Source organism: Pteropus medius, unplaced genomic scaffold, assembly GCF_902729225.1.
Source record: "Pteropus medius unplaced genomic scaffold, Ma_sr-lr_union100, whole genome shotgun sequence".
Lineage (NCBI taxonomy): Eukaryota > Metazoa > Chordata > Mammalia > Chiroptera > Pteropodidae > Pteropus > Pteropus medius.
Genome location: NW_024353906.1, coordinates 1093027 through 1116014, shown reverse-complemented (window position 1 = coordinate 1116014; position 22988 = coordinate 1093027). Strand labels below are relative to the sequence as shown.

Below are 22988 nucleotides of genomic sequence, written 5' to 3'. Positions count from 1 at the left end.
ACATTCTGGAGAAGGCAAGACTGTGGAGACAGTAAGAAGATCAGTTGTTGCCAGGGGTTCGAATTGGGGGAAGGGGAAGAGAATAAGCAGACCAAAGAGGGCCCAAATTATACCAGTGTGTGGCCCTATCAGACATAAAAGACGAACTCACTGATATAAAAAAAGAACCACAGAGAGATTATGGAAACAAAATTATCGTACTTAAAATTTTAAATTCAATTAGGCTCAGCTAGAAAGATAAAGCTGAAGTTTTCTAGACAATAGCCCAGAGAGAGAAAGGGGTGGAAAATATGAGAGGTTAAGAGACACAGAATATTAATATCTAATGTAAATCCAAATATGAGTTCAGATAGAAGACAGAGAAAGAGGTTGGACGGAAGCAATATGTGAAGAGGATTTTCCAAAATTAGTGAAAGATACCAATATACAGACTCAGGAAATTCATTAAATCCTAATGGAAACAAATAAAATATACCTACAATTGGGCACACTGTAGTGAAACTGCAGAGCACAAAAGACAAAGAAAGAACTTAAGGACAACACTGGAGAAACATGGATTACCTATCAAGAACAACAGTTAGACTAATAGCTGTTTTATGGTCATAGACAAAGGAAGACCAGAGATATAATATGTTTGACAAGAATTATAAATATTAATTTGCACATCCAATGAAATTATCTTTAAAGAGCAAGGACAAAAATATATTTTTCAGACAAATAAAAATGAGCTGGTTTGTAACTAGCTACCCTTGCTAAAGGAAATTTTAAGGGATTCACTTCAGGAGGTGGTAAAGTGATACAAGATGAAAGGTTTGCAATGCAAGAAAGAATGAGCAATAAAAAATTGGTTAAAATGTAGATCAATCTAAATAAATACTAAGTGTAAACATTAATAATGTATAAGCTATATGGATAAAAACTATCCATAGAATTAGGATATTGATTAAAAGTTAGGAAGTGTTGATCAAAGTTAAAGTGTTTTATATATTGTTTGAGAGAAAGATAAATTAGATTGATTTTCTTTAGATTTTATATGTTAATTACAAAAAATAGAATAGAATGTATAACTTCACGGGAGACATAAATGGGCCAGAAATAACACGCCTTAGGGCAGTGAAAATTATATGATACCATAATGAAGATATTTTTTAAATACCTAATAAAACAAGTATAAAATTCTGTAACTATGTTAATAGATGTTAACTAAATATTGTGTCAGTCATTTTGCAATACATTCAAATATCAAACCATTATGTTGTACACCCGAAACTAATATACAACGTTGTGTGCCAATTATACCTCAATTTTATATATTTACACATATATATCCCAATTATATATATATTCCAATTTTTGCAAATGGGCTTTGTATGTGTTGGTTGGGGCATGCCTTCAAAATTTAGCCAGTTTACAACTCTGCCTTACTCCTCATTTTCTACTTGCACACAGCCTAAACGTCAGCCAGAGGTGATTGCTTAGGGCCTTTTGGGGTCTTTTCTGAGAATGAGCTTAGCTTTGTGCATGTACTTGTCCTTCCAGATTCCCAGGAACATGTAGGGGCTTTTCAAAATGCTTATTTCCCAAAGCATCTCATTCCTTAATCTTCGCTCTCAACTTTTAGGTTAGTTTATTGCTTGCCCTAACTTCACTGGTGAATTCTATCAAACATCTTTTTTCTCTGTGTGTTTCATTTTAGACAGTTTCTATTACTGTCATCAAGTTCATTAATGCTTTATTCAGGAATGTCTAATATGTTGTTAATACCACACAGTGGATTTTTTGCAAATCTCAGACATTGTAGTTTTCACCTCCAGTGGTATGATTTGTGTCTTTTTTTATACCTTCCATGTTTCTGTTCAGTCTTTCCTCTAGCTTCTTGAACATACAGAATACCATCATATTAACTATTTAATGTTGTTTTCTATTAATTCATTTCTAGAGAACTCTCGTGATCTAAAGAGGGTCCATCTCGAATCTACAGTTGGTGTCATTTAATTGATTTTTCACCTCTTATTACCTAGGGTTGTACTCTCCTGCTATTTTGCATCCCTGCTAAATTTTTATTGGATGCCAGATATTGTGAATTTTTACCTTTATTGGTCCTGGATATTTTTGTATTCCTACAAATATCCTTGAGCTTTGTTCTAAGAAATAGTTAAGTGACCTGAAAATAGTTCGATCCTTTTGGGTCTTGTGTATAAGTTTCTCTAGGTAGAACTAGAGCAGCATATAGTCTAAAGTTAATTTTGCCCCACTGGTAAAGCCACCCCCTTCTCAGTTTACTACCTGATTCCCTATGAATTATGAGATTTTTCTGCTCTGGCTGGTGAAAATCAGAATTTGTCTCATTCCTGTTTGATCACTGAATATTGTTTCTTCTAACCCTTTAGAATGGATTCTTTCTTTGGTCTAGAGAAGTTTCCTCACTGACACACATGTACTGATCACCATGCAACTGCAGTTCAAGATGGACCCTCTTTAGATCACGAGAGTTCTCTAGAAAAACTTTAAATCGGCTTTCTCCACAGAGACACTCTACCTTGCAAACTTAATGACTTTTATCAGGGATTGTACCTCTCTGAAAAATATTTAGAATTTCTTTTTCACCAAGGTCGTAATCAATTTTTGTAAATGTCTCAAATTTTTTTTTTCTTCCATAAAGTGTTCTACCTTCTCTGTGTGTGCTGGGAAAACACACCATTCTCAATCTGTGGCTTATGGTATAAACTCTAGGCTCTGAATTTCTAGGGCTCTTAGCCTTGTGAGGCTCAAAATCCTATTCTCTCTCCAGGTTATTTCTTTTATCAGTTTTATAGGGCTTGTTTTTGAAATAAAATCCAAGAATTTGGCTCTTTGTTCTTGCTGGGTTCCTTTCTGTCTTTGCTTCACTGAGGTAAACATTCTCAAACCCGGAGTCTAGTTTTAATAGTACAAGATCTGCAAGGTAAAACAGAATTGCCAAGAAGGAAAATTTTCTATAACAGTTCAAAATACTAGCCCATTACACATTTTATTAGTAGTAGTAGTCATCTCATTACATGGCTTAATTCCTTAGCTCTTTGTGCAATGCAGGGAAATATTGTCTTTAGAGTCTAAAAGAATTGTCACTGCTAGCCACTTCCAAGTTGGGTTATGTGGAACAAGTTACTTAAACTCTCTATTATCTCATTTGCGAAAAAGGAATAATGATATGTGGCCTGTGAAGATTAAATTAGTTATTATATATAAAGTCCCTGACACCATACATGATATATAACAGCACCTCAATAAGTGTTAGACTTTAGTAAGAAAATATTTTTAGTGTCAAAAGAATTCTTTTTTTTAATTAAGTTTATTGTGGTAACATTGGTTAATACAATTATATAATTTTCAGGTGTACATTATAATTTGACATCTGTATATTCTATTGTGTGTTTACCACTCAAAGTGGAGTTTCCTTCAGCTACCATATATTTGATCACCTTTACTCAATTTGCCCTCCCCCTACTCCCCTATATTTGACCCCCTTTACTCTGTCTACCTCCCCGCTCCTCCCCCTACCCTTTGGTAACCACTAGTCTATAGTCCATGTCCATGAGTCTGTGTTTGTTTGTACTGTTCATTTGTTGCTTTTAGGTTTATATCTTGCATATAAGTGATATCATGTGGTTTTCAACTTTTTCTGCCTGCCTTATTTTGCTTAGCATGATTAGCTCGAGGTCCATCCATGTTGTCAAAAATGGCAGTATTTCATCTCTTCTAATGGCTGAGTAATATTCCATTGTATATATGTACCACAGCTTCTTTAGCCAATCATCTATTGTAGGACACTTCGATTGCTTCCATGTCCTGGCTACTGTGAATAATGCTGCTATGAACATCGGTGTGCAAATATCTCAAAAGAATTCTTTAAGTGACTCAAATATAGGCTGAGGCTTTATTTGGTTGATAGGCATCAGGGAACACCTAAAGGTGAGGTGACTTCTCGACTGAAACAAGGTCAGGGTTTTTCCAAGATATGGGAAAGTATGGGTCCTTGTGATTTTGGTTTAGAAAGCAGGTTATTTGTTTTTACTCTAACTGAAACTAGAGATTGGAGGTCACTCCCATTTTCATGCCCCTGCTCAGGGTTAGCCGGTACAATCCTAATAACCATCGGAATACTGTCTGAGAATTGTCTGAGAATTGTTTCTGCAAGCTATATAACTTATTAGCTAGTCAGAGTTCATAGGACAGGGGTGGTAGACAGCAAAAAGAAAGAAAAGGAGGCAACAATAGAAAGCAAAGGAAAAACTAGAGATGCTCAGTCATGTTTGTTTTAGACCTTTTACAAAGGGAAGCAAACTAAGGAATGTTGGAGATACATTTCCAATATGTTAATGAGAATTTACTTATAGTCAAGAGAGAGGCAACCAAAACATCAGAGGAAAAAAATTATTTTATCCTTGATCCGAGACTAACTTCTTAATATAACTTTATGATTACAAAAGTAATAAATTTTAAAAATAAAACAAGTATAGAGAAGAAAAAAACATCACCCAAGATAACTATTATTAACCTTTTGGATTATATCTCTCTGTTTTTTCCATGCATTTTTAACTTAGATATATCTACTCCCTCATTATCTGGTTCTGGAGTCCTAAAGAATATTTCTCCATTTACTTCCCTCTTCAAATTCATTCTCATTCTCTTACTCATGGGTGCGCGCGCTCTCTCTCTCGCTCTCTCGCTCTCACTCTCGCGCTCTCTCGCGCGCTCTCTCTCACTCTCGCGCCCTCTCTCTCCTCTCTCAAAAACAAAAACAAAAAAGTATATAACAACAATAATAAAAACCTTTAGTAAGCAGATAGACCTCACTGAAGACATAGGCTTTCTCCACAAATAAATAATTTAGAATCTGCCTTAGACATTTTTATTTTCTCAAACTCCTCCTTCATATAGCCTGCCCAACTTCCTGTGTAGCTCCCCTTTCCTGGCTCTGCCTTTACTCTTCCCTCCCTGTAGCGCTCTGTTCTAGCTCCCACATTCAAACCTACATACACAAACCCATCATGGAGATCAACAAAACCAAGGGCAGTTTACCAACTTTTGAACTTGAACATCCAGCTTGGGGTCTTAAGCCTCACTCTGAGTAGCTTATTAAGGTATTTTCTCCATATAAGTAGTATAGGACTCTCCCCAACAGGTATTTTGGTAAATAATATTTTCTCCATATTATTACACATATACATACTCATTCACACATGCATTATTTTTTCTTTTACAAAATTAGTATTATCCTATTTATAAAGTTTTACATCTTACTTTTGCAGTCTACTTGATATAGTGAGCATTTTTCATTTTATTATAGATTCTTCATAAATACTATTTTATAGCTACATAAAATTCCATCATACAATAAACCACAATGTTATGCATTAGGTTGTATCATATGAAATCAATGATTTTGTATGTCAATAACAATCAAATATCAGCATTTGCATATGGTTCAATCTAATAACTATTCCCCTACTATTGGGCAATTAGAATGTTTTCCCATAATAATTAATGCTATAAGTATCCTTGTACACAAATATTTGATGTTATCTCTGGCTAATATTTTAAGCCCTATTCCTAGATGTGAGATTAAACGAGGTCAAATTGTATAAATAATAATAAAAATAATACTTACCATAAAGATTGTACCAAATCTCTGGTATTTCAGGAGTATCTCCATCTTAACATATCCTGGACAGTATTATTGTTACTAAATATTTGAGACTCAACAAATAGTATTTCATAATTATTTGATTGTTGGTGAGAATAACCGATTTTTCATTTTCATTCACTATATATAATCTTAGTTGTGTGTGTAATTCTTCTAATGATGTCCTGTGCCCAGTTTTTCGATTAGTATTATTTTCAAAATAAGGATCCTAATCCTTTGTTTATCATATTTGCTGCAAAAACTTTATGGCAATTTGACATTTATCTTTTAATTTAAGGATTGGCGGGGAGGGCATACAGAAGCTTTAACTTTTAATGTAATCCATGCAATCCCATCTATTTTTTTATATTTAAATAGTCCCTTAAGGCCAGAAGCAACTAGACATTTCTTCCTCACATTTACATAATAAAAACTATCTTTATTCTAAAACTGTACCCCGAATGTAAATGTCATGGTTCACGATATTAAAGCAGATAAACAAATATGAGTGTATCTGTATATTTCCTCATTATAGAATCAAAAAAATTCAAAACCCATGTTCTAACAGTAGAGCAGAAAACACTAACAATTCTATCCTAGATACTAACATCTTCCTCCAACTCAAGTATTATTAAATTCATGCCATGGCATAGTTTCAAGATAACTTATTCTAGGATAACTTTTGGTCCTAAAAAAAAAATTAGAAGTTCACATAATTTTCTTTTTTTCCTTTTTTTTTTTTACGCCTTCAGCACCTGATCTTACTAGGTAGTCTCCCATCCAAGTACTAACCAGGCCTAACCCTGCTTAGCTTCCAAGATCAGACAGGATAGGGTGTGTTCAGGGTGGCATGGCCATAGACAGCTCATGTAATTTTCTATGCTAGAAAAGTAATTAATTGTCCTAGCTGAGCATTACTCTTTATTTTTTCCCAAACCATGTACGTGACTTGTTTTCAACATAGTGAGTCTGTATATTACTTCTAACAGTACATGAGTCCTACATTACAGAACCATTAATCAATCCCCCCAAATCCCTTTCTACTCAGTTTTCCCAAACTTAAAAAATCAAGATTTAATATTTAAGATCATGATTTCTGTACCATAGGAAAAATAAAATACATGACAATCCTCTAAAAATAAAATACTTTCTAACCTCATAAAAGTACAGAGATACTATTTACAACAAAATTTTAAATCTTTACATAATTGTATTATATATTCAAAATGTCAAAAGTCTTATTATTTATGCTGCCATATATAATCAACAAGTAGTAAAAGAATGGCATGGATGAATCTACAAAATATAATACTTGCTTAAGTTCATCTACCACTTCAAATTCATAGAGCTTCCCAAAAAGCAGCCATTTTTCTATATGTAATTCACCACAGGAAAATGATCTTTAAAATTATATTCTCTAAAGAGTTCATCAGGAATAAAAAAGAAAACTTTCATCAGTAAGTATTATTTCCACTGATCTCCTACACTGTTACTTTAAGATGGGCTGAACAAAGGTAAATTCTGCATTTTACACTTACCAAATCTAGAAATAAAGATAAAATTCTATCCAACACAAAAATAAGCAAAATTTACTTTAAATCTTAAGACCTAGTAATCTAATAAGTCTCCTAACTGGAAAAATTAGAATGTAAATTTAATATAAGATAAAATGCGGAAAAAATCACATCTGAGTGGAATATTTTCAACCCCAAAATAAATCACTATGCAATTTAATTCCATTTTAATGTATCTATTGTATAAGTAAGCTTCAGAGAAAGACAGAAAGTATTAGGCCACCATCATTACCCAAAGGCAAAAGAGATATTTAGCCCCTTCAAGTAGCTGTGGTTCTACTGTTCTAAGAACATGTGATGTCTCAATTCTACTTGGAAAGCACTGTGGTCTCTGAGGTGATATTTAGAAAGAAATAGAATCCAACAATAACTACACAGTCATTTAGTTTTACTTTATGGTTTACTGTTTGTTGTTTTAATGTTTAAAAAAGGGAACATTTTAGAACGCACCACTGATTATAAACAAAAATGTATGCTAATCTGTGCATTTAAAACCTAAGTGTAACTCTACCCACAAATGGTGGTTAGACAAATGGTAATAACCAGATCTTTATTTCACCCTTTAGTTCTGGTCTCAGTTCTGCTACTAATTAGATCATTAGACATGTAACTTTGGATGAATCATCTAACCTCTGTGAACTTAAACTTCCTAATATATAAAATGAAGATTTTGGACTACATGATTTCAAATGAACTTCTATACATAATATGATAATCTTAAAACTATACCCCATTCACTTCTAAACATTCACTGAACATCCATTATATTCTAGGCACCAAGCTCAATGTTGACTATCAAAAATCAATTCTACCATTTATTGAAGATTTATATGATGGGCACTGTAACATATGTTTTACATGCTCTTTCTCATTTATGTTAATCTCCATGATAGTTTTGGGAAATAGATGTTATGATAGCCTATTTTATAGCCAAAAAATCGAAAGCTAAAAGGTTTCAATAATAGCTAGTTAGTATAAGAGCCAAGATTCAAACTCAGGGAGCTCTGACTTTCAATCCCATGTTTAACCAGAGAATTATGCTGCCACCAAGGAGCTTATGGCCCAGTATTTCTCAAAATGTAATGCTCAAATCACCTGCATCAGAATTACTTGGGGTGCTTAATTAGAACGCAGATATTCAGGCTCTATTCAGGTTCTAGTGAAAACAATTATCTCTGTAGCAGAACCTCTATTTTAAAGAAGTGATTCTGCTCAACTGATATTTATGCACACTAATTCCGAAACCTACTATATATCACTCATAATTTGTCTACATTAATTAATTAAATATTTAATGAATGACCACTATGTACAAGTTGTACTATGCTAGGCACTGTCAGATGCATTGCTGTATGAGACATCTGTGTTGGATTGCAAGAAAAACACTTGACAATAAAACACATACAAATATCTACAGTGCAGAACATTTGTGAAATCCTTGAGATCTTACCTTAACTGCTATAATTGCTGCTCTGTATCTGCTTTTATATTGTTTTATTTATGCATGTATTATCTTTGTTTCTATTCATTTTTATTTTCATTTGTTCTTCTGGAAAATATTATTAAGTGCCTACTGAGTGCTAAACATTATGTGGACACTAGGACTATACTGGTAAACAAAAATCAGACTCAGTTCCTTCACGGAGCTTTTGGCTTAGTAAGGGAAATATCCATTAATCTAATAATCACACAAATGAAAACATAAATCCGACAAATGTATTAAGTGTAAATTACTACTATAATACATGACATAAAGAAAAGGCACACTTGGCTAAAAGAACTTAAAAAAGAAATTTGGTCAGAGAAGTCAAGGAAATCTTCTGTAAGACAACAACTTTTGAATTAAGACCTGAAAGATATGTAAGCAATAATTAAGTGAAAGGGGAAGAAAAAGAATTAAGTATCCAGGAAAAGAGTACAGCATGTGAAAATACATTTGTGGTAGATGGGTACATGGCAAAAACAAAGGATTGATAAACAGCAAGTAAAATGAGTAGAGAGAACGAAAACATGCTAAAGAAGTCATTAGAGGTCAGTGTAGGGCTTTGTAGGCCACGTGAGGAATTTTGTCTTTATCCTAGAAACAATGGCAAAGCAATGAGGGATATACTGGTTATTCTCCATTTGTTCTGCTCCGCCCCCAGACCCAGTCTCCACTTAGAGCCCTGGTAGACTGAAACCATGAAACCATTAACTGCATCACCTGGGCTCCTTGTCAGATGGCTTCTATTTATACTTCTCCAATGGGGAGCACCTGCAGGAGACTGGCAGAAAGAAAGAAAGTCAAAGTGTTTCTTCTCCACTCTCATTCTGCTTTGGAGTTTCAGCTCTAGTAGTGGTTGCATCCCTGAACAATGGCTCCTGCCCAGCAGGCACTCCTTGAGTTCCGGGCTCAGGCTCTGATAACATTGTTTCATCCTTTTGTCCCTTCAGGCCTGGGAATGGTAATGGCTTCCTCCTGTTCCTGGTTTCCGGATGGCTCAGAATTCCTTGTTGATTTTCTTAACTCTGCCCACATCTCCTTTTATTAAAGCCTTTTCCTCTGAGTGGAATAGTTTCCTGCTGGGACCATATCAAATGAGGCATTCAATCCTTAGGGCCTAGTAAGAAGATCTGCACAAAGTGACACCAATAAAAATTTGGTAACTGAATGACCAGATTAATTTACTCTAGTCATAGGACACTCCATGGAATTTTCTTTTGCCTCTCTTTTCACTACTTTACTCTTAGTAGTTGGCTTTCTTAATTACTAAAAGATTCTTGGAAAACTAATGCCATTACCGTCATACAGATTTCTTGCCATCCAAAGGATTAGGGTGAACAAGGCCTTTGTACTGTAAACATGAAAAACATGAAACTGGATCAGAGAGACGTGAATTTAGTTCTTTGCTCTGCCACTTAATAGTAGTATGTCCCTAGGATGTTCTATAAACTCTCTGAATCTCTGTTTCTTATGCAAAATGGAAATATTAGTACTTATCTTGCAAGATCCTCGTGAATATTAAATAAAAAATGTGAAGAGACTGATAGAAAGTACTTAATAAAGTGGTAGCTACTATTACTATTACATTTAGTTAATCTAACATGAAAAAGAAAAGTTCTTAAAATTGACATATATTCATGGTTTTTAAAAACAGTATAAAGTATAAAGTAAAAAGTAAAAGCCCCATTCTTTCCTTTACTTCCCAATTCCACTTCTCAGAGTGCTTCTCTTAAAAGCTAGATATGTAACTTTATAGATATTTTCTATACATATAGACTGCATTTGGAAAACGAAGGAATAAATCATACATGTTAGGAAAGGGAAGAATCAGCACTCCTCCTTTCTGATTGAGATATTCAGAAGCGTGTGTACATCACGACAATCCCAAAAAAATTCAGACACCACCCTAATATCAATGCAACTTGCAAGAAAAGTACAATTTTGAAAATAGAATGAGCAGATTGTTATTTTCTCTGGCTAGAGAATTACTTGAACTAATCTAGGACAGGAGAGTGAATACTTCTGATTCTTAATACCAACACTTCATGGAGCTGAAAAAAGAGGAAATAAAGCTCATTGTCCTAAAAGTACTGGGACATATGGGGACATTGTCAAGAATGGTTCTGATCATTCTACTCGGAACCTAAAGACTCAAGTTTCTTTCATCAGCCTACAGTAGTAATTTCCAATCACTTACTGCAAAAAAAGTGAAGTATCAACTTGCCATGAGTCAACATATTAAAGCAATGTTTTCAAAGTGTAGCCTGCAGACTACCTGCACCATAATCATTCAGCATACTTATAAAAAAGACACAACTCTATATCAGAATCTCTGGAAAGAAGGCCCAGGGATCTCTCCTATAACGTATGCCTTAGGAGATCCTTAAGCAGCTTAAAAGACTGAAAATGAACTCTTTAAGGTAAATAAGAAACATTAAGAGTCAAATAACATATACACATATGGTCCTTTGAATGTTTAGAGCAAAAAGACAACTTCTCTCCCTTTTCCCTACCATTTTAATTCCTACCTCTTCCCCAGGCCCCAAGCTAATCAATAATCATATTTTATAGTTTCTTTCTAATGGGTTATATATAAATCACTACCTTCATTTCCATTCCTACTGCTCTATGCCAAGTCCTTTTCATCTCAAACAGGATTACCTTTTCCTTTATAATAACCTTTTTCTCTTCCAATTCATTCTGTATACTAAATTAATGTTTGTAAAACTCCATTTTTATCTTTTCTTTGTACAAAAGCTTTCAGTAGCACCAAATGATTAAAAAATAAAGTTCACAAAGCTTAGATTGTCAGTCAAAGTCTCCCACATGTGACCCCATGTTAAATTTCCAGGTTTATTTCTCATTCGTCTCCCATACTAACCCTCCACATTAGTCAAGCTAGCTTTATTAGATTCCTGTGTGTGGTAAAGGCAGCTAGATGATCATTAAATATCTTTTCCTTTCTGAGCACAGTTCGATTACATTTCTCAGCCTCCCTTGCTGTTTGAAGTATGTAGCTGGCCATGTAACTGAATCTTAGCCAATGGAATGTAAGCAGAAATGATAAATTCCATTTCTAGGACAAAATTTTAATTACCAAGTGTACTCTTTCACACTTTCCCTTTTTACCTGAACTAAGAGATGGTTGAGCTGCAAAAAAGCCTGGATTCCTGATACATTATATGATAGCAACTCACCAAACAGGTCCAACCAGACAAAGACTTGGACAGTTACATGAAAAATAAAGTTCTATTGTGCTTGAGAGATATGGCATTTTTAGAAATAAAGGCAATGATTTATAACCCTCTCAAAAGGAAGACTCTACAGACTATAATGATTAATTAGCTAAGGGGAATAAGGAAGAGGACTCCAAAGTAGCAGAGAGAAAAGGAGGCAAAGGGGGCCAAACCTTTTTTTGCTCAAGACTTCAGAGGAATGTGTGAGTGGTGCACTATGTGTTACTATAACCTAGAATGGCCTTATTAAACACACCTTGTGGATTCCTACATATGATCTTTGGCTCATAGAATCTCCCTGCTGGAAAGTTCTTTACAATATACTAAATCCCAGTTCAATCCCTTTCCTCCTTAATGTCTTCAACCAGTTAAGCTCACAGATCTCTTCTTCTATTGGACTTCTATAATATATATGGTGCTATAACCATTTATTATATATCTAACTCATATTATCTTGCATTTTTAAACTTTTCATGTAAAAATATCTTTTCTTCATTCATATTAAAAAATCCTTAATGGCAGGAATTGTTCTTCAAAGATCTGAATATTTTCCAGAGTTTTTGTATCTAGCTGAACATTAGTGCTTAATAAATATACGTTGAATAGATTTGAGTGAGTCACTTTTGGGAAAGTAAAAGAAAAATCTTCCAGGAGAAGTTGCTTTAAATTATTGTTAGAACAAAGTAGGAGTATATACAACCTTAAATATAAAAAATAAAATACATAAATATATAATACATATATACTCTCAAAAGGAAGTCTAGCGAGAAGTCTGAATTTAGGCACTAGCCCTAACTCCAAAAATAAACCATTTGACCCAAGCAAATATCAACCTGCTTGCCTATGACAGAGTGATATGTGAGAGGAAATCTGAATTATAAGTTAAACCTAAAATGCCCCTGTGACCACTAAAGAAATCAAGACTACTCAACTGAGCACTTAGATCAGTGCTATCCAATAGAACTTTCTGTCTTGCTGGAAATGTTCATTGTCTGGCCATTACCTACACGTGACTATTGAGAATTTGAAACATGGCTAAGTGAGACAAAAACTAAACTCTGAATTTTATTTAATGTTTGTTCATTTAAATTCAAATTTAAATAGCCACATGTAGTTAGTGGCAACCACATTGAATTGCATATACCTAAATGTTTTGCTTTCCTTGAAATACACTTGGATTAATTGATAAACTTGTGAGTTTTCTAATTTTATAAATTTTATTCACTATTAATTATTTATTATGCTATAGCTTCTAGTAATGACTTTACTTTGAAAACATAGCATTCTTCAGAAGCCAACTAAAACTGAGACCTAGTGACCTACTTCCCTAATGTAGATCAAGGACAAAAACCTATTACAATTCCAGGGCTCCTTAAACTATAACATACTGTGTTAACAACTCCTCCATTATATATTCTAAACAGAGAATAAACTTTTCAAATGTGACATATATTTTTTCCTATTATTGACTTTCATTCCAATCAATATGGCCTATGAATGCCTCAGAAATATGGTGCAGCAAAACAAAGTAACATGAACATTCAATAACATGAGAATGCGGTTCTACCTGAAATAAGATCAAAAAAGCGCATGTTTGGAAAAAGATACTAATTAAAAGTTTTCTAAAATAACATAGATTATCTGGCTCCCAAAGTTAGTTTAAATTTAAATATTTAAGGAATTTTTAAAAATTAAAGTGTTTTTGAAACTTGAAAATATTTTATTAATAATTTGAGAAAGTTCACAAATGAACAAACGAAAAAGTTAAAACTGATGGATTATTTGTCTAATTGTATTTTTAATTACATCAATTATGTATACTAATGTTCATGCAATTTTGCTAGCCACAATACATATCAAAACAAACTCTCAAATCCTTGTTATCTAGGACTTTATATTCTAAAGAAAAGCTTCCATGTGTTTTTTAAATGCTATACTGTTGTTTATTAGGAGAGGTAACTTTTCTAAATTGCTTCAACCTTTCTATGAAATAAAAGTATTTGTCCATGTACTAGCAAGTAATGAGTATGCTACTTGGGAAGAACACGGTGACTATGTAAACTGTTAAATATACTCAATATTATTTCCTGAATCAAACCATTGGGAAGCACTTCTACAAACATCAGAATGCTCTTCTTACAGATCTTTTTCTAGTCCAAAGATACTGGCTAGCTTTAAAATTTAGTCAGTTTTTTCCATTAGTATCCCTCATTCCTTCTGGGTATGAAGAATTTGGAAAACTCCCCATGCTAAGCCTAATGGCCAGCCTTCTTGTTTTCCTGAGTCCCCAAACTTCTGAAGGTATTTGATGTCCCAGGCACTTTCAAAAAGCCTGTGTTGTACTGTAATATTTTATGAACAAGGAAAGAAAAATCCTGAATATTGTATTTTACATCTCAACTGAAATAGTCCATGTCAAAGAAACTACCTATGCAATAAACATACGTATAAAATTCTTGCCCACATATCTCTTTAAGGAAAAGGCTTCCCTTGAACATTTAGCAAATAAATAAATATTAAAAAAACAATTATTATAAGGTCACAAATGGCATGAAATTTGAGTTTGCTTCCCTGCAGCATTAAAAATGTACCTTATGTGTCTGTATTTTAACAAGTTACATAGTATGTGCATAAAATGTGTTTTCCTACACACTAACCAAATCACACTGATCAGTGTGATACAATACATGGAAAATACATAGGTTATAAATGTGGATTAATGATCATGAGGGTATCACAAAATATTTCATATGCTAATGTTATATGATCAAATTAGAATCTTAAATTGGTTAATGTAAGATTCTCAGAACACCTGGTAATAAAAACATTATTATTTTTATGAGTGTATAATGTCTCTTGACTGCCAGAAACATTCTTTTAAATTTTTGTTTGATTAAAAAATGGCTGGTGAATATTTTTTATGAAAAAGACTATTCAAAATAGAAAAAGACCTCTCTGCCAACTTCCAGCCTAGAGGAATTTTTAATTACAAAGACTTATTTAAATTACAAAGATTTTTTTCACTTTTGCATTTCTCAGAGTGTTTCATAATAATATAAACTAGAAAGTATAAGGGAATGCTAGTGGAAAGCTCGAGTGCTATAAAACAAATTTGATATATCTTTGACTTTTACTTCTCTCTCCACAAAAACAAACTTACTTTGTACTTATTTGTTTATTTCATCTTTTTTACAATGTGCTAAATCTGATAGCTTATTTTTTAAATTTTTTCCATGGAGAATCACTTGTGAGTTATAGCACAGAGGAATTTGTATTTCTCTCAATAATATCATTCTGTAATACACCTTGCAAATAATTTTCACATATCTATAATGTTCTATTTTTCTCTCACTAGCAGGTACTCAATAAATACTTGTTAAATGGATGAATAGATAAAGCTTGGTGAAGTGTCCTAACTTCTATCAATTATACTTCAACCTTAACCTCCCAACTCTGAACAGCTTCTATATCAAACCAACAAGTCTAATCTACTATTGAAGCCACAGTCAATTATACTCAGAATCAATTACACAAAGATCAATGCAATAAAATTCCTCGTAGAATTAAATGCTAAAGAAGAGTTTGTATCATTTGAGAAACAGATACCTTTCCTTTTTATTAGATAACAATACTATGATTGTCATTTATTTTGATTTGTCTAGAAGCCTAAAACCAAATGTACTCAATTCAATTAAATGATCTCCAATTTATTACCTGAAAATAATTTACTTTGTTTCAAGAATTACAACGAGTTTCCTTTCATAAGTATATGGAAACCTACTATTTGAAAGTACTATAATATATAAGACATGGCCCCTACTCTCCCACTTACATTTCTGTTGTTCATTACGAAGCAAAAAATGCAAAAGACCAAACGGGTAGTAGAATGGCAACAAGCTAAGCAAACAATAGCAACCTTTAAAAAAATAAGTAACCATTTTTTAAACATCTTTACATCAAGCACTTTGGTGGACATTACATTCGGCACCACTACAACCTTGCAAAGTAGTGTATGCTCAGGGTAGTGTAAGGAAACAGACTTGGCACAGGACTTGGCACAGAGAAGGTATTCCATAAATAATCTGTTTAATGAATAAAGTCTAGTGAGGTGCCCTAATGACACAGGGACAAAGTTAAGGGTAAGACATTATATATACCTTAAGTTTCCTACAAAATATCCAAATTCATAGTTCATAGGTTAATAAATCTAGATCAGATTCTTCCAAATTTAAAAGTGGACTTTATAAAACATAGAACAGGATTCAATTCTCCCAGGATGCAAAATTATAGGGAATGTTGGGGAAGGTAAAAAAAAAATTGAATTTTCCGACAACAATATTCAAATACTATCTTGACGGCTTTTTAAAAAAATTATTTAATAACAAAAAAAATCCATTTGACATGAAGCAAACTGAAAGAAACTAGAGATCATCTAGTTTTCCATCGAACCCTCTGCTCATACTCATAAAGAAATAGGCAGTTCTCTATATAATATGATAAAAACATTCCCTTCTACCTCTTAGAGAAAAAAGTCGAACTTTCTAATCAGATGTCTAAATTCCATCATTAATATCTTTGTGTTAAACAGTGCCTTTTTCTTATAGACTTGTTTAAAAATAAAAGATCTTGAAAGGAGAATAGCCTGACATTCCTAACCTCTTAGAATAAATCAGTTGATCAGATCTCAGAGTAACTGATAGAAAAGGACTGGGTGTCTGATGGGATGGTGATGCTGAAGGAAGAAAAAGAACAAGAACAAGGACCATGAATGCCTGAACAACTGAAAACAAAGGAATAGGTCATGAATATCACTTTCTCTCACTTCCCCTCCTATCTTTTCAATCCCTATCCTTTTCATCTACTTAAACTCTCTTATACTTATTTTCTTTTTTCCTTCAACCACCTCTGACACATCCAATTTATTCTCTAGTTTATAGCTCTCACACCCACTTTCTTTCTTTCAAAGTAAATTATTTGCAGCCACACAGAGGACTATCTCTAAAGTGAAATTTATCTGTAGATTTTTCACTCTTCCTTTAAGCACCTGTTGTCCTCGTATTGCCAGTCTTAACTTCTCTCTCTAATTTCCAGAAATTTCCTATTCAAAAATAAGAAAGGAAAATCCTACTTAAACACTCCAAAATTGTCCCATTTATCTGCCACCTGACGACCCATGGTTTCTTCATGACATCTTCCTTATCCTCAAAATCTCCTTTGATTTCCCTTTCCTCACTCCTTCTACCCATATCTTTCCAGAACTCTCATAGAATGCTTTGAAAGCATTTACCTAACAATTGTATTGAGATATATAATTCACATATCATACAATTCACCCCTTTAGAGTGTTAAATTCAATGGAGTTTAATATATAGTTGTTCCTTTGTATCCACGGGGGCATTTGTTCCAGGACCCCTATGGATACCAAACTCCACAGATACTCAAATCCCTTATATAAAATAGTGTAGTATTTGCACATAAGCTACACACATCTTCTGGTATACTTTAAATCATCTCTAGGTTACTTATAACACCTAATACAATGTAAATGCTATGTAAATAGTTGTTATATTGAATTGTTTAGGGCATAATGACAAGAGAAAAAAGTCTGTACATGTTCAGTACAGCTGCAATCATAGACTTAACTACAAAATACACATCAGCAACAAAACATTTTTTTTCTTAAATTTTCGATTCAGTTTGTTGAATCTACAGATGCAGAACCTGCAGATACAGAGGGCCAACTGTACTCAGAGCTCTGAAGCCATCACAACAATCAGTTTTAGGATAGCTTTATCACCTCCAAAAAAGAAACCAGATATCATTAGCAATCACTCCCCATTTTCCCCTCCCCACCTCCTGTCCTAGGCAACCACTGATCTTTCTGTCTCTACAGATTTGTCTATTCTGGACATTTCATATAAATGGGATCATTCAATATGTAGGTTTTTGTGACTAGCTTGAACTTCCAAAAATTTTGCTTGTATTTTTCTTTTGCTTCTCATTTTTATTTCCTTGTTACTAATGTACACATTTTATCTTTCTGCTAGACTTAAGTTCCTTGAAGGCAAAAGTGTGCTGGGAACACTCTCAATGACTAACACCGTCCCATATATATAGTAGGTACTTGATAAAACTATATTGAAAATAAATGTAAGGATGAGTTTTTATCACTGTAACTTCTTTTTTATTATTTTTCCTTTTTAACTTATTGATCTTACTCTTCCCATGTGACTTTTTATTGTGAATCATTTTCTTTCTACATGAAAAGTACACAATAAAGAAAATAATTATAGACCATAATTACTGATTAGAGAAATAAAGAGGTCGTAATACTAGAGAATTAGGGGAAAGAAAGGTCCCAGAATCCCAGATAACCTATATATTAATATAATATATGTATTATATAAGATCGATTTTACCTTTTGTAATGGGAGGAATTTAAGGATATATATATATTATATATATTAACTATATATATATTACCTATATATATTATATATATTACCTATGTAGGTAATATATATAATATATATAGGTAACATATATATAATATATATATTATATATATATTATATATAATATATCTAATATAATCTCCTTTATTCATGGGAGGAATATATATATAGTTTATATATATTATATATATTATATATATTATATATATATTATATATAATATATATAATATATATAATATAATCTCCTTTATTCATGGGAGGAATTTATATATAGTTTATATATATTATATATATTATATCTAATATAATCTCCTTTATTCATGGGAGGAATTCAAGGATATATATTATATATATTAACTATATATATATTACCTATATATATTATATGTATTACCTACATAGGTAATACATATAATATATATAGGTAATATATATATAGTTAATATATATAATATATATATATCCTTAAATTCCTCCCATTAGAAAAGGTAAAATCGATCTTATGAGCATTAATGCTTGGATAATAAAAAATTCATTAAAAGTCTGATTCTAATCTAATAACCACAATCTCATGTGGATTGAAAAAGGGAGTAATATTTAGATAACATTATATTGTTTAAAAGTACAACTCTGTAATCTAAACTGATCACATCACTTCAACCAACTTAAATTCAGCCCCTGATTTCTATAGATAAGGCTCAGGATAGTATATACTTTGTTTTCCTAAAATTATGAAAATTAAATTGTTTTAAATTAAACTGGTGAAGTAAAACATTTTGTCTTTGTTGATAAATTTACTCTTTTAAAATATTTTTTATATTATTTCACTTTATAGCATACCATTAGAAAATCATTTTTTCCATTACACTTGGATGATCATAATAAATTATTCTAGGCAAAAATTCTATCTGTACATTGACTTTTAGTCAAGCTCACCATCATTCCTTTCTCTATGCTATCGGTTTATTTTTGCTTTTGGATTTTTTTCAGAAAGACTAAATACACATTGGTGAACAAATATACATTTCCATAATACTATTATTACTTCACATAAACAAAATAATAAAAGGTGATTCTTAAAGGCAGTGGTCTAATTCCCATTTATATCTCAGTTCTTTATTCTTCCCTAGTACTCCAAAATGTCAAATGAAACATTTAATATGGAATTTCAGCTTAAATGCTCACAAATTAAACAAAGTCAGTGTTTTATTTAAAGTAAGTCACTTTTTCCATTTTAAGAAATGAGATATAGTTAATTTTAAATGTAAAACTTTGTACACTATGCAAATCATATCTGTGTGTCTAAGAAAAATAACAAACTTAATGAGAAATGTTTAAAAAAGTAAGAATTCATTAGTTTAAAGATACATAGGAGCAGCCAAAGATGACAAACACGCATAAAATTCAAAACATAGTGGGAAAGGGAACAGGCACCGAAACACATAAATCAGTGTTTTGAATTCTTTTTCTCTGTAGGTATAATTGTACCTTAGTTTCTTATAATGATTTATTGAGGTAAATATTCTGTATGGTTTAACAGCTACAGCTTCAAAGTGTCAGGCACAGGCTCTCCTTTATTCATGAGGCAGCTGAGTATTGGGATGTGAATTCACTTCTGTATTCTGCGACTTGGCAAAGTTTGTTTTTAAGGTCCTTATAAAGAATTCATGTTGATGCAGTCTATTCAAATGTGAAAAACACTGTGCTATAATGAGTGAAACAGAAAACCTTTACAGTAATTCTGGAGAAAAAAGTAAATAAACTGAAATAAGCCACACAGAATTACTTTCAGCAAAGTAAAGAATGCCCCTGAGTTCATCTCAATCATTTTTTCAGATTTAGGGATGCCTATACATTCCATCATTGGATGGGCTAAACTGGATGATGAATCTAATATCAATACAAAAAGGAAATAGAGAAATAAAATTAAGTCTCAGTTTGTAATATTCACATAAGGAAGTCTTTTGGTTTGCTTTTGACTTGCACATGCTATTGCTCTGAGACCAAGGTATATGCAACAGCAAACAATAATACAAGTTGCACAGTAGATTGTTAAAACTATCATATAGCAACTTTATAGCTTGGAGAGAGGAAATGAGTAAGTACATTAGATTTACCAAGTAAGGTACGTTTCCTTTGAAAGCATCATGCCAATAGAAGTTACACTTGGATATGTAAGGCACAGAGCCCTATCTTGGAACTCATTGATTTTATGCTTGTCTATGCCAAGATTTTCAGTAGGAAATTTAGATATCTTCCAAGAAATACATGTACTTTAGATGTATAAGCTTGTCATAAAATGTAAATTCAACCTGTCTGGTCAGTGGTTCTCTGGTACAGCCATACTCTTATTCATCTACCAGAGTGGTTTTATGATTCCCCACAAGACAGTTTGCCAGTTTGGGGTATAGGTGCCAACTAAAAGTAAATTTTTTAAAAATACATAGTATTAAAATGTACCTACATTTTTTGCAATGGAATTCTCTCATTTCTAGTTAATGCAAATTAGGCTTTCAGATTCTGTTCAACTGAAAGAGTTCTTCACATTAGAGAGATGCCACTAATAAATGGTTTCTACCTTTTCATGATTTTTTCTTTAAAATTACAAGTTACCTAAAATTTTTGCCTGCTAAAATTTAAAGCTACTCATTAAATTATAAACTTCTTAGTTATCTCCATATAACCTAACGCAGCCATGCATGGGGTAGATGATCAGTAAATAAGAACTTAAATGAGATAGTAACTTATTAGTTTAAAATGGCTCTGAATAGTTTTACCAGTTTTCAAATGACATCTCTTTTTACCAGAATAATTTTTTTACCCAAAACACACTAAATAAATACTATAAGACATGATATTTTGATACTATACTCTCAGGTAAAAACATTTACCAATTTATTCAAAATAATAATTTCTAGTCAGAGAATATCATCTGGAAAATTTGCAGTATCTCATGTTTAGATGACCCAAAATGTTCTATATTGCCAAACAAGAATAAAGAGGTAGCATCTTATACAACTCTACAAGTGTGCTATAATTTTATATTAAGTTCATGTGAAGGCAAGATAATCATGAGCCCCTAAAAGGCTGAAAAATTGATGAAGAAAATGGTGCAGAAAGATGAACATACTTTACAAAGAATGAATACCTCTTACTCATTCACCAGCCACCATCCATTAACAATTATTCTTTTACTCCTTTTGCAAGTATAATAAACCTTTATTACTTTACATATTTTTGTTTATGTTTATATGTATAGTTTATGCTCATGTGCATATAGTTTTATTATATGTATATAGTTTATGTATATGTATTTATATTTATTTACTTTCAAATATTATGTTACTTATATAAACTTGTTTTCATTGTTCCTCAAATGATGTATTTTTCTATCTGTGAAAATATTGGGGTATCTTGGATTGAGATAAAATATATAATAATTTTTACTGTTAAAATTAACAAAAACATTTTTTATTATATAGCTTTTCACTGAAGAGCAGAATTTTCAGAAACAAATTAACATCTTTAAGCACGGGATAGGTGTAATCTAAGTTCAAAAGGCTTCGCAGATCTAGAGAAGAAAGGAATTAATATCAGCTGAGCATTCCAAACTTGTCAGGCACTATCCCAGGTAAATACATGTTAATTTATCACAGAGTTCACACTAACCATATGAGAGAAGTATTGTTATTCCCCTTTCTGAAGATGAGAAAACTGATATTTAATGATGTGAAATGAAATGTTCAAGGTCACACACCTTGTAAGTAGTAGAGCCAGAATTCAAATCAAATGTTGCCAAATCCAATGGTCATTTCTCTGTGCTTATCTTAACTTCATTTCTCACCAGCATTCAACACAATCAATAACTTCCTTCTTCTTGAAACACTGTCCTCTTGGCCTCAAAATGCCCTGCTCTCTTGGTTTATCACATCTTCACTAGCCACTACCTCTTGGCCTACACTGTTGAATCTATCTCTTCTACCTGACTTGCAAATTCTAGGTTCCTCAGACTTAGGCCAGAGCTCCCTTAGACTTACTCTTTTCCTGGATTATTTCATCCATTCCCGTGGATTTAAATTGTATCGCATGCTAATGACTCCCAGATATGTATCTCTAGCCCTAACTTACATGAATTTTAGGTTTGAGTATATAATTCTCTCATTTTATTTCTTGACATCACCACCTAAACATCTCAAAAACATTGTAAACTTAATGTGTCCAAAGAAATCAAAAAATGAATGATACTTTTCTACCCAAATCTATCTTCCCCTACCTGAGGAGATAGAAATTGCTCCCACATCTCTCTATGTCCAGCACTACCACCTTAACTCAGGTCCTCAGTATTTCTCACATGGATTATGCAACAGCTTCACTTCTACTCTTGAACCTTCTCTAATCCATTCTCCATACTATATAAGAGTTAGCTTCTTAAAAACACCAACTCAATCACTCTTCTGCAAAAACCCTATAATAGCTTACCATTGCACTTAGGATAAAATCCAAACTCCGTATCATGATGTATAAAACTCTGCCTATATTTCCAATCTCATCTTACCCCATTCTCTCCTCTTTT

General features: G+C 32.5%; 1 pseudogene; it reads right to left on the bottom strand.

Moving 5' to 3' along the window:
* Positions 1-6408: 6408 nt before the first annotated feature.
* On the bottom strand, positions 6409-6527 carry LOC120593640 (uncharacterized; annotated as a pseudogene).
* Positions 6528-22988: the final 16461 nt, after the last annotated feature.